Genomic DNA, 16,931 nt, shown 5'->3' with positions numbered 1-16,931 from the left:
CTGGACTGCTGAGTTTTCTTTCCCAGGGAAAATGGAAAAAGGATGTGCCCAGGGGCCCCTGGCCCTGGGCAGGGACCTCACTACAAGAAATCCTTATATCGAAGGATGGACCCCACACCGAAGTTGTCCCCACCTCAAACTTGTGCTGCCCTCATAAACCCACGGGAGCCCTACAAACTGACATCAGGAACCTGGACTGCTGAGTTTTCTTTCCCAGGGAAAATGGAAAAAGGATGTGCTCAGGGGCCCCAGGCCCTGACTGCAAAAAATCCTTATATCGAAGGATGGACCCCACACCGAAGTTGTCCCCACCTCAAACTTGTGCTGCCCTGATACACCCAAGGGAGCCCTACAAACTGACATCAGGAACCTGGACTGCTGAGTTTCCTTTCCCAGGGAAAATGGAAAAAGGATGTGCCCAGGGGCCCCTGGCCCTGACTGCAAAGAATCCTTATATCGAAGGATGGACCCCACACCGAAGTTGTCCCCACCTAAAACTTGTGCTGCCCTGATAGACCCAAGGGAGCCCTACAAACTGACATCAGGAACCTGGACTGCTGAGTTTTCTTTCCCAGGGAAAATGGAAAAAGGATGTGCCCAGGGGCCCATCGCCCTGACTGCAAAAAATCATTATATCGAAGGATGGACCCCACACCGAAGCTGTCCCCAACTCAAACTTGTGCTGCCCTGATAGACCCAAGGGAGCCCTACAAACTGACATCAGGAACCTGGACTGCTGAGTTTTCTTTCCCAGGGAAAATGGAAAATGGATGTGCACAGGGGGCCCTGGACCTGGACAGGGACCTCACTACAAAAAATCCTTATATCGAAGGAGGGACCCCACACCGAAGCTGTCCCCACCTCAAACTTGTGCTGCCCTGATAAACCCAAGGGAGCCCTACAAACTGACATCAGGAACCTGGACTGCTGAGTTTTCTTTCCCAGGGAAAATGGATAAAGGATGTGCCCAGGGGCCCCTCGCCCTGACTGCAAAGAATCCTTATATCGAAGGATGGACCCCACACCGAAGCTGTCCCCAACTCAAACTTGTGCTGCCCTGATAGACCCAAGGGAGCCCTACAAACTGACATCAGGAACCTGGACTGCTGAGTTTTCTTTCCCAGGGAAAATGGAAAAAGGATGTGCCCAGGGGCCCCTGGCCCTGGGCTGGGCCCTGACTGCAAAAAATCTTTATATCGAAGGACGCACCCCACACCGAAGTTGTCCCCACCTCAAACTTGTGCTGCCCTGATAAACCCAAGGGAGCCCTAGAAACTGACATCAGGAACCTGGACTGCTGAGTTTTCTTTCCCAGGGAAAATGGAAAAAGGATGTGCTCAGAAGCCCCTGGCCCTGACTGCAAAAAATCCTTATATCGAAGGATGGACCCCACACCGAAGTTGTCCCCACCTCAAACTTGTGCTGCCCTGATAGACCCAAGGGAGCCCTACAAACTGACATCAGGAACCTGGACTGCTGAGTTTCCTTTCCCAGGGAAAATGGAAAAAGGATGTGCCCAGGGGCCCCTGGCCCTGACTGCAAAGAATCCTTATATCGAAGGATGGACCCCACACCGAAGCTGCCCCCAACTCAAACTTGTGCTGCCCTGATAGACCCAAGGGAGCCCTACAAACTGACATCAGGAACCTGGACTGCTGAGTTTTCTTTCCCCGGGAAAATGGAAAAAGGATGTGCCCAGGGGCCCCTGGCCCTGGACAGGGACCACACTACAAAAAATCCTTATATCGAAGGATGGACCCCACACCGAAGCTGTCCCCAACTCAAACTTGTGCTGCCCTGATAGACCCAAGGGAGCCCTACAAACTGACATCAGGAACCTGGACTGCTGAGTTTTCTTTCCCAGGGAAAATGGAAAAAGGATGTGCCCAGGGGCCCCTGGCCCTGGGCAGAGACCTCACTACAAGAAATCCTTATATCGAAGGATGGACCCCACACCGAAGTTGTCCCCACCTCAAACTTGTGCTGCCCTGATAAACCCAAGGGAGCCCTACAAACTGACATCAGGAACCTGGACTGCTGAGTTTTCTTTCCCAGGGAAAATGGAAAAAGGATGTGCCCAGGGGCCCCTGGCCCTGGGCTGGACCCTGACTGCAAAAAATCTTTATATCGAAGGACGCACCCCACACCGAAGTTGTCCCCACCTCAAACTTGTGCTGCCCTGATAAACCCAAGGGAGCCCTACAAACTGACATCAGGAACCTGGACTGCTGAGTTTTCTTTCCCAGGGAAATTGGAAAAAGGATGTGCCCAGGGGCCCCTGGCCCTGACTGCAAAGAATCCTTATATCGAAGGATGGACCCCACACCGAAGTTGTCCCCACCTCAAACTTGTGCTGCCCTGATAGACCCAAGGGAGCCCTACAAACTGACATCAGGAACCTGGACTGCTGAGTTTTCTTTCCCAGGGAAAATGGAAAATGGATGTGCACAGGGGCCCCAGGACCTGGACAGGGACCTCACTACAAAAAATCCTTATATCGAAGGATGGACCCCACACCGAAACTGTCCCCAACTCAAAATTGTGCTGCCCTGATAGACCCAAGGGAGCCCTACAAACTGACATCAGGAACCTGGACTGCTGAGTTTCCTTTCCCAGGGAAAATGGAAAAAGGGTGTGCCCAGGGGCCCCTGGCCCTGACTGCAAAAAATCCTTATATCGAAGGATGGACCCCACACCGAAGCTGTCCCAACCTCAAACTTGTGCTGCCCTGATAGACCCAAGGGAGACCTACAAACTGACATCAGGAACCTGGACTGCTCAGTTTTCTTTACCAGGGAAAATGGAAAAAGGATGTGCCCAGGGCCCCCTGGCCCTGACTGCAAAAAATCCTTATATCGAAGGATGGACGCCACACCGAAGTTGTCTCCACCTCGAACTTGTGCTACCCTTATAGACCCAAGAGAGCCCTACAAACTGACATCATGAAGCTGGACTGCTGAGTTTTCTTTCCCAGGGAAAATGGAAAAAGGATGTGCCCAGGGGCCCCTGACCCTGACTGCAAAGAATCCTTATATCGAAGGATGGACCCCACACCGAAGCTGCCCCCAACTCAAACTTGTGCTGCCATGATAGACCCAAGGGAGCCCTACAAACTGACATCAGGAACCTGGACTGCTGAGTTTTCTTTCCCCGGGAAAATGGAAAAAGGATGTGCCCAGGGGCCCCTGGCCCTTACTGCAAAGAATCCTTATATCGAAGGATGGACCCCACACCGAAGCTGTCCCCACCTCAAACTTGTGCTGCCCTGATAGACCCAAGGGAGCCCTACAAACTGACATCAGGAACCTGGACTGCTGAGTTTTCTTTCCCAGGGAAAATGGAAAAAGGATGTGCCCAGGGGCCCCTGGCCCTTGGCCCCTGGCCCTGACTGCAAAGAATCCTTATATCGAAGGATGGACCCCACACCGAAGTTGTCCCCACCTCAAACTTGTGCTGCCCTGATAGACCCAAGGGAGCCCTACAAACTGACATCAGGAACCTGGACTGCTGAGTTTTCTTTCCCAGGGAAAATGGAAAAAGGATGTGCTCAGGGGCCCCAGGCCCTGACTGCAAAAAATCCTTATATCGATGGATGGACCCCACACCGAAGTTGTTGCAACCTCAAACTTGTGCTGCCCTGATAGACCCAAGGGAGCCCTACAAACTGACATCAGGAACCTGGACTGCTGAGATGCCTTTCCCAGGGAAAATGGAAAAAGGTTGTGCCCAGGGGCCCCTGGCCCTGTGCAGGGACCTCACTGCAAAAAATACTTATATCAAAGGATGGACCCCACACCGAAGTTGTCCCCACCTCAAACTTGTGCTGCCCTGATAGACCCAAGGGAGCTCTACAAACTGACATCAGGAACCTGGACTGCTGAGTTTTCTTTCCCAGGGAAAATGGAAAAAGGATGTGCCCAGGGGCCCCTGGCCCTGACTGCAAAAAATCCTTATATCGAAGGATGGACCCCACACCGAAGTTGTCCCCACCTCAAACTTGTGCTACCCTGATAGACCCAAGGGAGCCCTACAAACTGACATCAGGATCCTTTACTGCTGAGTTTTCTTTCCCAGGGAAAATGGAAAAAGGATGTGCCCAGGGGCCCCTGGCCCTGACTGCAAAAAATCATTATATCGAAGGATGGACCCCACACCGAAGCTGTCCCCACCTCAAACTTGTGCTGCCCTGATAGACCCAAGGGAGCCCTACAAACTGACATCAGGAACCTGGACTGCTGAGTTTTCTTTCCCAGGGAAAATGGAAAAAGGATGTGCCCAGGGGCCCCTGGCCCTGGGCAGGGACCTCACTACAAGAAATCCTTATATCGAAGGATGGACCCCACACCGAAGATGTCCCCACCTCAAACTTATGCTGCCCTGATAAACCCAAGGGAGACCTACAAACTGACATCAGGAACCTGGACTGCTGAGTTTTCTTTCCATGGGAAAATGGAAAAAGGATGTGCCCAGGGGCCCCTGGCCCTGGACAGGGACCTCACTACAAGAAATCCTTATATCGAAGGATGGACCCCACACCGAAGTTGTCCCCACCTCAAACTTGTGCTGCCCTGATAAACCCAAGGGAGCCCTACAAACTGACATCAGGAACCTGGACTGCTGAGTTTTCTTTCCCAGGGAAAATGGAAAAAGGATGTGCTCAGGGGCCCCTGGCCCTGACTGCAAAAAATCCTTATATCGAAGGATGGACCCCACACCGAAGTTGTCCCCACCTCAAACTTGTGCTGCCCTGATAGACCCAAGGGAGCCCTACAAACTGACATCAGGAACCTGGACTGCTGAGTTTCCTTTCCCAGGGAAAATGGAAAAAGGATGTGCCCAGGGGCCCCTGGCCCTGACTGCAAAGAATCCTTATATCGAAGGATGGACCCCACACCGAAGTTGTCCCCACCTCAAACTTGTGCTGCCCTGATAGACCCAAGGGAGCCCTACAAACTGACATCAGGAACCTGGACTGCTGAGTTTTCTTTCCCAGGGAAAATGGAAAATGGATGTGCACAGGGGCCCCTGGACCTGGACAGGGACCTCACTACAAAAAATCCTTATATCGAAGGATGGACCGCACACCGAAACTGTCCCCAACTCAAACTTGTGCTGCCCTGATAGACCCAAGGGAGCCCTACAAACTGACATCAGGAACCTGGACTGCTGAGTTTCCTTTCCCAGGGAAAATGGATAAAGGGTGTACCCAGGGGCCCCTGGCCCTGACTGCAAAAAATCCTTATATCGAAGGATGGACGCCACACCGAAGTTGTCTCCACCTCAAACTTGTGCTACCCTTATAGACCCAAGAGAGCCCTACAAACTGACATCATGAAGCTGGACTGCTGAGTTTTCTTTCCCAGGGAAAATGGAAAAAGGATGTGCCCAGGGGCCCCTGGCCCTGACTGCAAAGAATCCTTATATCGAAGGATGGACCCCACACCGAAGCTGCCCCCAACTCAAACTTGTGCTGCCCTGATAGACCCAAGGGAGCCCTACAAACTGACATCAGGAACCTGGACTGCTGAGTTTTCTTTCCCCGGGAAAATGGAAAAAGGATGTGCCCAGGGGCTCCTGGCCCTGGACAGGGACCTCACTACAAAAAATCCTTATATCGAAGGATGGACCCCACACCGAAGCTGTCCCCAACTCAAACTTGTGCTGCCCTGATAGACCCAAGGGAGCCCTACAAACTGACATCAGGAACCTGGACTGCTGAGTTTTCTTTCCCAGGGAAAATGGAAAAAGGATGTGCCCAGGGGCCCCTGGCCCTGGGCAGGGACCTCACTACAAGAAATCCTTATATCGAAGGATGGACCCCACACCGAAGTTGTCCCCACCTCAAACTTGTGCTGCCCTGATAAACCCAAGGGAGCCCTACAAACTGACATCAGGAACCTGGACTGCTGAGTTTTCTTTCCCAGGGAAAATGGAAAAAGGATGTGCCCAGGGGCCCCTGGCCCTGGGCTGGGCCCTGACTGCAAAAAATCTTTATATCGAAGGACGCGCCCCACACCGAAGTTGTCCCCACCTCAAACTTGTGCTGCCCTGATAAACCCAAGGGAGCCCTACAAACTGACATCAGGAACCTGGACTGCTGAGTTTTCTTTCCCAGGGAAAATGGAAAAAGGATGTGCTCAGGGGCCCCAGGCCCTGACTGCAAAAAATCCTTATATCGAAGGATGGACCCCACACCGAAGTTGTCCCCACCTCAAACTTGTGCTGCCCTGATAGACCCAAGGGAGCCCTACAAACTGACATCAGGAACCTGGACTGCTGAGTTTCCTTTCCCAGGGAAAATGGAAAAAGCATGTGCCCAGGGGCCCCTGGCCCTGTACAGAGACCTCACTGCAAAAAATCCTTATATCGAAGGATGGACCCCACACCGAAGTTGTCCCCACCTCAAACTTCTGCTGCCCTGATAGACCCAAGGGAGCTCTACAAACTGACATCAGGAACCTGGACTGCCGAGTTTTCTTTCCCAGGGAAAATGGAAAAAGGATGTGCCCAGGGGCCCCTGGCCCTGGGCAGGGACCTCACTACAAGAAATCCTTATATCGAAGGATGGACCCCACACCGAAGTTGTCCCCACCTCAAACTTGTGCTGCCCTGATAAACCCAAGGGAGACCTACAAACTGACATCAGGAACCTGGACTGCTGAGTTTTCTTTCCCAGGGAAAATGGAAAAAGGATGTGCCCAGGGGCCCCTGGCCCTGGGCAGGGACCTCACTACAAGAAATCCTTATATCGAAGGATGGACCCCACACCGAAGTTGTCCCCACCTCAAACTTGTGCTGCCCTGATAAACCCAAGGGAGCCCTACAAACTGACATCAGGAACCTGGACTGCTGAGTTTTCTTTCCCAGGGAAAATGGAAAAAGGATGTGCCCAGGGGCCCCTGGCCCTGGGCTGGGCCCTGACTGCAAAAAATCTTTATATCGAAGGACGCACCCCACACCGAAGTTGTCCCCACCTCAAACTTGTGCTGCCCTGATAAACCCAAGGGAGCCCTACAAACTGACATCAGGAACCTGGACTGCTGAGTTTTCTTTCCCAGGGAAAATGGAAAAAGGATGTGCTCAGGGGCCCCAGGCCCTGACTGCAAAAAATCCTTATATCGAAGGATGGACCCCACACCGAAGTTGTCCCCACCTCAAACTTGTGCTGCCCTGATAGACCCAAGGGAGCCCTACAAACTGACATCAGGAACCTGGACTGCTGAGTTTTCTTTCCCAGGGAAAATGGAAAAAGGATGTGCCCAGGGGCCTCTGGCCCTGTGCAGGGACCTCACTGCAAAAAATCCTTATATCGAAGGATTGACCCCACACCGAATTTGTCCCCACCTCAAACTTGTGCTGCCCTGATAGACCCAAGGGAGCTCTACAAACTGACATCAGGAACCTGGACGGCTGAGTTTTCTTTCCCAGGGAAAATGGAAAAAGGATGTGCCCAGGGGCCCCTGGCCCTGACTGCAAAAAATCCTTATATCGAAGGATGGACCCCACACCGAAGCTGTCCCCAACTCAAACTTGTGCTGCCCTGATAGACCCAAGGGAGCTCTACAAACTGACATCAGGAACCTGGACTGCTGAGTTTTCTTTCCCAGGGAAAATGGAAAAAGGATGTGCCCAGGGGCCCCTGGCCCTGGGCAGGGGCCTCACTACAAGAAATCCTTATAACGAAGGATGGACCCCAGACCAAAGTTGTCCCCACCTTAAAATTGTGCTGCCCTGATGGACCCAAGGGAGCCCTACAAACTGACATCAGGAACTTGGACTGATGAGTTTCCTTTCCCAGGTAAAATGGCCAAAGGTTGTGCCCAGGGGCCCCTAGCCCTGACTGCAAAAAATCCTTATATCGAAGGATGGACCACACACCGAAGTTGTCCCCACCTCAAACTTGTGCTGCCCTGATAGACCCAAGGGAGCCCTACAAACTGACATCAGGAACCTGGACTGCTGAGTTTTCTTTCCCAGGGAAAATGGAAAAAGGATGTGCCCAGGGGCCCCTGGCCCTGGGCTGGGGCCTCATTGCAAAGAATCCTTATAACGAAATATGGACCCCACACCGAAGTTGTCCCCAACTCAAACTTGTGCTGCCCTGATAGACCCAAGGGAGCCCTACAAACTGACATCAGGAACGTGGATTACTGAGTTTTCTTTCCCAGGGAAAATGGAAAAAGGATGTGCCCAGGGGCCCCTGGCCCTGACTGCAAAAAATCCTTATATCGAAGGATGGACCCCACACCGAAGTTGTCCCCACCTCAAACTTGTGCTGCCCTGATAGACCCAAGGGAGCCCTACAAACTGACATCAGGAACCTGGACTGCTGAGTTTTCTTTCCCAGGGAAAATGGAAAAAGGATGTGCCCAGGGGCCCCTGGCCCTGGGCTGGGGACTCACTGCAAAGAATCCTTATATCGAAGGATGGACCCCACACCGAAGATGTCCCCACCTCAAAATTGTTCTGCCGTGATACACCCAAGGGAGCCCTACAAACTGACATCAGGAACCTGGACTGCTGAGTTTTCTTTCCCAGGGAAAATGGAAAAAGGATGTGCCCAGTGTTCCCTGGCCCTGACTGCAAAGAATCCTTATAACTAAGGATGGACCCCACACCGAAGTTGTCCCCACCTCAAACTTGTTCTCCCCTGATAGACCCAAGGGAGCCCTACAAACTGACATCAGGAACCTGGACTGCTGAGTTTTCTTTCCCAGGGAAAATGGAAAAAGGATGTGCCCAGGGGCCCCTGGCCCTGGGCTTGGCCCCACTGCAAAGAATCCTTATATCGAAGGATGGACCCCACACCGAAGTTGTCCCCACCTCAAACTTGTGCTGCCCTGATAGACCCAAGGGAGCCCTACAAACTGACATCAGGAACCTGGACTGCTGAGTTTTCTTTCCCAGGGAAAATGGAAAAAGGATGTGCCCAGGGGCTTCTGGACATGGGCTGGGGCCTCACTGCAAAGAATCCTTATATCGAAGGATGGACCCCACACCGAAGTTGTCCCCACCTCAAACTAGTGCTGCCCTGATAGACCCAAGGGAACCCTACAAACTGACATCAGGAACCTGGACTGCTGAGTTTTCTTTCCCAGGGAAAATGGAAAAAGGATGTGCCCAGGGGCCCCTGGCCCTGGGCTGGGGACTCACTGCAAAGAATCCTTATATCGAAGGATGGACCCCACACCGAAGATGTCCCCACCTCAAACTTGTGCTGCCCTGATACACCCAAGGGAGCCCTACAAACTGACATCAGGAACCTGGACTGCTGAGTTTTCTTTCCCAGGGAAAATGGAAAAAGGATGTGCCCAGGGGCCCCTGGCCCTGACTGTAAAGAATCCTTATAACGAAGGATGGACCCCACACCGAAGTTGTCCCCACCTCAAACTTGTGCTCCCCTGATAGACCCAAGGGAGCCCTACAAACTGACATCAGGAACCTGGACTGCTGAGTTTTCTTTCCCAGGGAAAATGGAAAAAGGATGTGCCCAGGGGCCCCTGGCCCTGGGCTTGGCCTCACTGCAAAGAATCCTTATATCGAAGGATGGACCCCACACCGAAGTTGTCCCCACCTCAAACTTGTGCTGCCCTGATAGACCCAAGGGAGCCCTACAAACTGACATCAGGAACCTGGACTGCTGAGTTTTCTTTCCCAGGGAAAATGGAAAAAGGATGTGCCCAGGGGCCCCTGGCCCTGGGCTGGGGCCTCACTGCAAAGAATCCTTATATCGAAGGATGGACCCCACACCGAAGTTGTCCCCACCTCAAACTAGTGCTGCCCTGATAGACCCAAGGGAACCCTACAAACTGACATCAGGAAACTGGACTGCTGAGTTTTCTTTCCCAGGGAAAATGGAAAAAGGATGTGCCCAGGGTTCCCTGGCCCTGGGCTGGGGCCTCACTGCAAAAAAACCTTATATCGAAGGATGGACCCCACACCGAAGATGTCCCCACCTCAAACTTGTGCTGCCCTGATAGACCCAAGGGAGCCCTACAAACTGACATCAGGAACCTGGACTGCTGAGTTTTCTTTCCCAGGGAAAATGGAAAAAGGATGTGCCCAGGGGCCCCTGGCCCTGGGCTTGGCCCCACTGCAAAGAATCCTTATATCGAAGGATGGACCCCACACCGAAGTTGTCCCCACCTCAAACTTGTGCTGCCCTGATAGACCCAAGGGAGCCCTACAAACTGACATCAGGAACCTGGACTGCTGAGTTTTCTTTCCCAGGGAAAATGGAAAAAGGATGTGCCCAGGGGCCCCTGGACATGGGCTGGGGCCTCACTGCAAAGAATCCTTATATCGAAGGATGGACCCCACACCGAAGTTGTCCCCACCTCAAACTTGTGCTGCCCTGATACACCCAAGGGAACCCTACAAACTGACATCAGGAACCTGGACTGCTGAGTTTTCTTTCCCAGGGAAAATGGAAAAAGGATGTGCCCAGGGGCCCCTGGCCCTGGGCTGGGGCCTCACTGCAAAGAATCCTTATATCGAAGGATGGACCCCACACCGAAGTTGTCCCCACCTCAAACTAGTGCTGCCCTGATAGACCCAAGGGAACCCTACAAACTGACATCAGGAACCTGGACTGCTGAGTTTTCTTTCCCAGGGAAAATGGAAAAAGGATGTGCCCAGGGGCCCCTGGCCCTGGGCTGGGGACTCACTGCAAAGAATCCTTATATCGAAGGATGGACCCCACACCGAAGATGTCCCCACCTCAAAATTGTTCTGCCCTGATACACCCAAGGGAGCCCTACAAACTGACATCAGGAACCTGGACTGCTGAGTTTTCTTTCCCAGGGAAAATGGAAAAAGGATGTGCCCAGGGGCCCCTGGCCCTGGGCTGGGGCCTCACTGCAAAGAATCCTTATATCGAAGGATGGACCCCACACCGAAGTTGTCCCCACCTCAAACTAGTGCTGCCCTGATAGACCCAAGGGAACCCTACAAACTGACATCAGGAAACTGGACTGCTGAGTTTTCTTTCCCAGGGAAAATGGAAAAAGGATGTGCCCAGGGTTCCTTGGCCCTGGGCTGGGGCCTCACTGCAAAAAAACCTTATATCGAAGGATGGACCCCACACCGAAGATGTCCCCACCTCAAACTTGTGCTGCCCTGATAGACCCAAGGGAGCCCTACAAACTGACATCAGGAACCTGGACTGCTGAGTTTTCTTTCCCAGGGAAAATGGAAAAAGGATGTGCCCAGGGGCCCCTGGCCCTGGGCTTGGCCCCACTGCAAAGAATCCTTATATCGAAGGATGGAGCCCACACCGAAGTTGTCCCCACCTCAAACTTGTGCTGCCCTGATAGACCCAAGGGAGCCCTACAAACTGACATCAGGAACCTGGACTGCTGAGTTTTCTTTCCCAGGGAAAATGGAAAAAGGATGTGCCCAGGGGCCCCTGGCCCTGACTGCAAAGAATCGTTATAACGAAGGATGGACCCCACACCGAAGTTGTCCCCACCTCAAACTTGTGCTCCCCTGATAGACCCAAGGGAGCCCTACAAACTGACATCAGGAACCTGGACTGCTGAGTTTTCTTTCCCAGGGAAAATGGAAAAAGGATGTGCCCAGGGGCCCCTGGCCCTGGGCTTGGCCTCACTGCAAAGAATCCTTATATCGAAGGATGGACCCCACACCGAAGTTGTCCCCACCTCAAACTTGTGCTGCCCTGATAGACCCAAGGGAGCCCTACAAACTGACATCAGGAACCTGGACTGCTGAGTTTTCTTTCCCAGGGAAAATGGAAAATGGATGTGCCCAGGGGCCCCTGGCCCTGACTGCAAAGAATCCTTATATCGAAGGATGGACCCCACACCGAAGTTGTCCCCACCTTAAAATTGTGCTGCCCTGATAGACCCAAGGGAGCCCTACAAACTGACATCAGGAACCTGGACTGCTGAGTTTTCTTTCCCAGGGAAAATGGAAAAAGGATGTGCCCAGGGGCCCCTGGCCCTGACTGCAAAGAATCCTTATATCGAAGGATGGAGCCCACACCGAAGTTGTCCCCACCTCAAACTTGTGCTGCCCTGATAGACCCAAGGGAGCCCTACAAACTGACATCAGGAACCTGGACTGCTGAGTTTTCTTTCCCAGGGAAAATGGAAAAAGGATGTGCCCAGGGGCCCCTGGCCCTGACTGCAAAAAATCCTTATATCGAAGGATGGACCCCACACCGAAATTGTCCCCACCTCAAACTTGTGCTGCCCTGATAGACCCAAGGGAGCCCTACAAACTGACATCAGGAACCTGGACTGCTGAGTTTTCTTTCCCAGGGAAAATGGAAAAAGGATGTGCCCAGGGGCCCCTGGCCCTGGGCCCCGGGCCCTGACTACAAAAAATCCTTACATCGAAGGATGGACCCAACACCGAAATTGTCCCCACCTCAAACTTGTGCTGCCCTGATAGACCCAAGGGAGCCCTACAAATTGACATCAGGAACCTGGACTGCTGAGTTTTCTTTCCCAGGGAAAATGGAAAAAGGATGTGCCCAGGGGCCCCTGGCCCTGGGCTGGGGCCTCACTGTAAAGAATCCTTATATCGAAGGATGGACCCCAGACCGAAGTTGTCCCCACCTCAAACTTGTGCTGCCCTGATAGACCCAAGGGAGCCCTACAAACTGACATCAGGAACCTGGACTGCTGAGTTTTCTTTCCCAGGGAAAATGGAAAAAGGATGTGCCATGGGGCCCCTGGCCCTGACTTCAAAAAATCCTTATATCGAAGGATGGAGCCCACACCGAAGTTGTCCCCACCTCAAACTTGTGCTGCCCTGATAGACCCAAGGGAGCCCTACAAACTGACATCAGGAACCTGGACTGCTGAGTTTTCTTTCTCAGGGAAAATGGAAAAAGGATGTGCCCAGGGGCCCCGGGCCCTGGGCCCCGGGCCCTGACTGCAAAAAATCCTTATATCGAAGGATGGACCCAACACCGAAATTGTCCCCACCTCAAACTTGTGCTGCCCTGAGAGACCCAAGGGAGCCCTACAAATTGACATCAGGAACCTGGACTGCTGAGTTTTCTTTCCCAGGGAAAATGGAAAAAGGATGTGCCCAGGGGCCCCTGGCCCTGACTGCAAAAAATCCTTATATCGAAGGATGGACCCCACACCAAAGTTGTCCCCACCTAAAACTTGTGCTGCCCTGATAGACCCAAGGGAGCCCTACAAACTGACATCAGGAACCTGGACTGCTGAGTTTTCTTTCCCAGGGAAAATGGAAAAAGGATGTGCCCAGGGGCCCCTGGCCCTGACTGCAATAAATCCTTATATCGAAGGATGGACCCAACACCGAAATTGTCCCCACCTCAAACTTGTGCTGCCCTGATAGACCCAAGGGAGCCCTACAAACTGACATCAGGAACCTGGACTGCTGAGTTTTCTTTCCCAGGGAAAATGGAAAAAGGATGTGCCCAGGGGCCCCTGGCCCTGACTGCAAAAAATCCTTGTATCGAAGGATGGACCCCACACCGAAGTTGTCCCCACCTCAAACTTGTGCTGCCCTGATAGACCCAAGGGAGCCCTACAAACTGACATCAGGAACCTGGACTGCTGAGTTTTCTTTCCCAGGGAAAATGGAAAAAGGATGTGCCCAGGGGCCCCTGGCCCTGACTGCAAAAAATCCTTATATCGAAGGATGGAGCCCACACCGAAGTTGTCCCCACCTCAAACTTGTGCTGCCCTGATACACCCAAGGGAGCCCTACAAACTGACATCAGGAACCTGGACTGCTGAGTTTTCTTTCCCAGGGAAAATGGAAAAAGGATGTGCCCAGGGGCCCCTCGCCCCGACTGCAAAAAATCCTTATATCGAAGGATGGAGCCCAGACCGAAATTCTCCCCATCTTAAACTTGTGCTGCCCTGATAGACCAAAGGGAGCCCTACAAACTGACATCAGGAACCTGAACTGCTGAGTTTTCTTTTCCAGGGAAAATGGCCAAAGGATGTGCCCAGTGGCCCCTGGTCCTGACTGCAATAAATCCTTATATCGAAGGAGGGAGCCCAGACCGAAGTTCTCCCCAACTCAAACTTGTGCTGCCCTGATAGGCCCAAGGGAGCCCTACAAACTGACATCAGGAACCTGGACTGCTGAGTTTTCTTTCCCAGGGAAAATGGAAAAAGGATGTGCCCAGGGGCGCCTGGCCCTGGGCCCCGGGCCCTGACTGCAAAAAATCCTTATATCGAAGGATGGACCCCACACCGAAGTTGTCCCCACCTCAAACTTGTGCTGCCCTGATAGACCCAAGGGAGCCCTACAAACTGACATCAGGAACCTGGACTGCTGAGTTTTCTTTCCCAGGGAAAATGGAAAAAGGATGTGCCCTGGGGCCCCACTACAAAAATCCTTATATCGAAGGATGGACGCCACACCGAAGTTGTCCCCACCTCAAACTTGTGCTGCCCTGATAGACCCAAGGGAGCCCTACAAACTGACATCAGGAACCTGGACTGCTGAGTTTTCTTTCCCAGGGAAAATGGAAAAAGGATGTGCCCAGGGGCCCCCCACACTGGGCTGGGACTGACAGCAAAAAGTCCTTATATCAAATGATGGTCCCCACACCAAAGTTGTCCTCACCTCAACCTTGTGCTTCCTTGATAGTCCCAAGGGAGCCCTACAAACTGACATCAGGAACCTGGACTGCTGAGTTTTCTTTCCCAGGGAAAGTGGCAAAGGATGTGTCCAGGTGATTCCCCGGACCCAGTCCAAAGCACTCACCGTCCTTCCATGAGACAGCCCCGGGAGCTCCCCATAAACTCCTCTTCTCCAGCAGCTCCATGCGAACACGGGCTAGGGCAAAGCCTCGCCCTTAATTAACCTCCCCCCGGAGGGACCCTGCCCCTTGTCATCATCCTGACAGCTCACACCTGTGGCTGCTCTGAGCCCTCATCAACTTAACAGCTCACACCTGTGGCTGCTCTGAGCCCTCATCAACTTAACAGCTCACACCTGGCACTGTATCCCCTCTCCAACAGCGTCTCTTGGTCTCTCCCTCTCCAGCACACAGCCGACTTCTCACAGACACAGATCCAACAAAAATCTGCTACAGGTGTCGGCTTTTCTTAATCCACCTGGTTACACGATTAAAACACATACATGCATTGATGGTCTTTGAGAGAAAGCTTTCCCCTGGAGAAAACAGTCCTTTTTCTGGCACACTTTGATACACCTTCGGAAAAAGCAGAATCTGCACCAACTCCTAAGACCCCTGCCGAGGAACCCAGCCCTGCCTGGGACACCCAAAGCAGCAGACCTCAAAAAAGGAGGGGAAAAGTCAAGCTTGGAGTGGAAAAAGAGGACAGAAGTACAGCAGCCTTTAAAAATGCCTGCACGGAGCATAAGTGGGAACCAGACACATTTCTTCTTTCCTTGCTTTCTGTGATGACATAAATAGGAAGTAAGAACACGTTAAACAAAAGGCAGAGCTAGGATTTTACAGGTCTTTATTTTGGCAGGCTGCATGACAAACACCTCTTCAGGGACTGCGACGCCTTTTGGGGAATGGTAGAGAATGGAGGCAAAAGGTGCCGGGAGCCCTTTCTGTTCCCTTCAGCCCCTGCAGCTGCTCCGCTGGTTTCAGGGCACTCGCTTGGTTCGTTCCTGAAGAAAAAGGCTAGGGCATGATTTTCAGAACTACTGCCCGTCCCCAGTCAGAGTTTCCTACATTCCTGGGTACAAATGAGTGGATGGAGAGAGTGGATGGATGCTGTCCAGCAGTGTCCCCAGGGGCATCTGGAGTGTTCACACTGCTGAGCTGAGAAAAACTCACCAAACCCAGCCCAGGGGCCTGTGATCCTCCACCCACCCGGGGGAACTCCGGGCGCTGTAAACAGAGGCCACAGCACACACCAGGCTCTGCTGTGCCCGGTGAGGAGTCTCTGTATGAGCCCTGAGCCCTGGCATCGCCTCCCAAACACCACAGAGACCTCTTGTGTCATCAGAGAAAAGCCCTGGAGCAAACATGTGTCCCCAGCACGATCAACAAGAGATGCAGAATTACCTCCTCAATAAAAACGCTGTTTCTGATGGAAATGTTACCTCTGTCGACTGCGAGGATTTTATAGGAATACTGGCTCAAGAATTCAGTGACTTCAGGGATTCCATACCACAGGTGCCTGGGACTGCTTGGGCATCCAGAGTCTATAGTATTGGTTAAACTGGTAGAGCTGAGGATACTTATCAGCTTTGTCACAGAGCTGGAACGTCACGCAGGGAGCAAGGGGCTCTCTCGGAGAGTGCAGGAGGCCAGTGAAAACAGCACCAAGGTCCTCCACGACGTCTGCTCCTAGAAAAGCCAAATAAATTAAACTATTGACATGAGCACGGACACTGGGGCAACCTTCCTTACTTTGGGCCTTGCCAGCAGCCGACAGAGCCTCACGCAGAAAAGAACTGATCGAGATCAAAAAGTGTTCCTAGTGACCTAGACAGGTGCTCCTGGCCGCTGAGGTACCTGAAAAACCCTCCAGACATCATCAGCTCTTGCTTAAGCAAATAATCCACCTTCACCGTGTTGTGCCAAAAACACACCCGGCCCTTAACAGGGAGAGACCCTGCCAGGCACCGCCTCAGAGAAGAACCAAGCTGTACTGGGGGGACACACCCAGCCAACGTGTACGAGTTAAACAGAATTTTCTCTCAGAACTGGGACTTTCAGCACCCCCCAGGTGCTACTCGACTGCCACAGACACACAGAGAGCTTCGTGAGGTGCTCTGGGGTTGGCCAGTCCTGCTCCAAGCCCTGCTGATGCCCCTGTGGTTTTAAGGATGTCCTCAAGGAGGTGGTAGAACCTCACAGTGTTTGCCCCTGGAGCTTAATTTCTGAAGTTTTCCTTGGGAAACGCACCCACTTCCTACTTAACAAGGCAGTCCCCTCTCCCTGCTCTCAGAAAGAGCTGCCCACAGGCACGGGAACCACCTTCCTCTCC

The sequence above is a fragment of the Lonchura striata genome, chromosome 24 (genome assembly GCF_050655825.1).
Source record: "Lonchura striata isolate lonStrDom1 chromosome 24, ASM5065582v1, whole genome shotgun sequence".
NCBI lineage: Eukaryota > Metazoa > Chordata > Aves > Passeriformes > Estrildidae > Lonchura > Lonchura striata.
The sequence above is the reverse complement of the archived record's forward strand: the minus strand, read 5'-3'. Positions refer to the sequence as shown.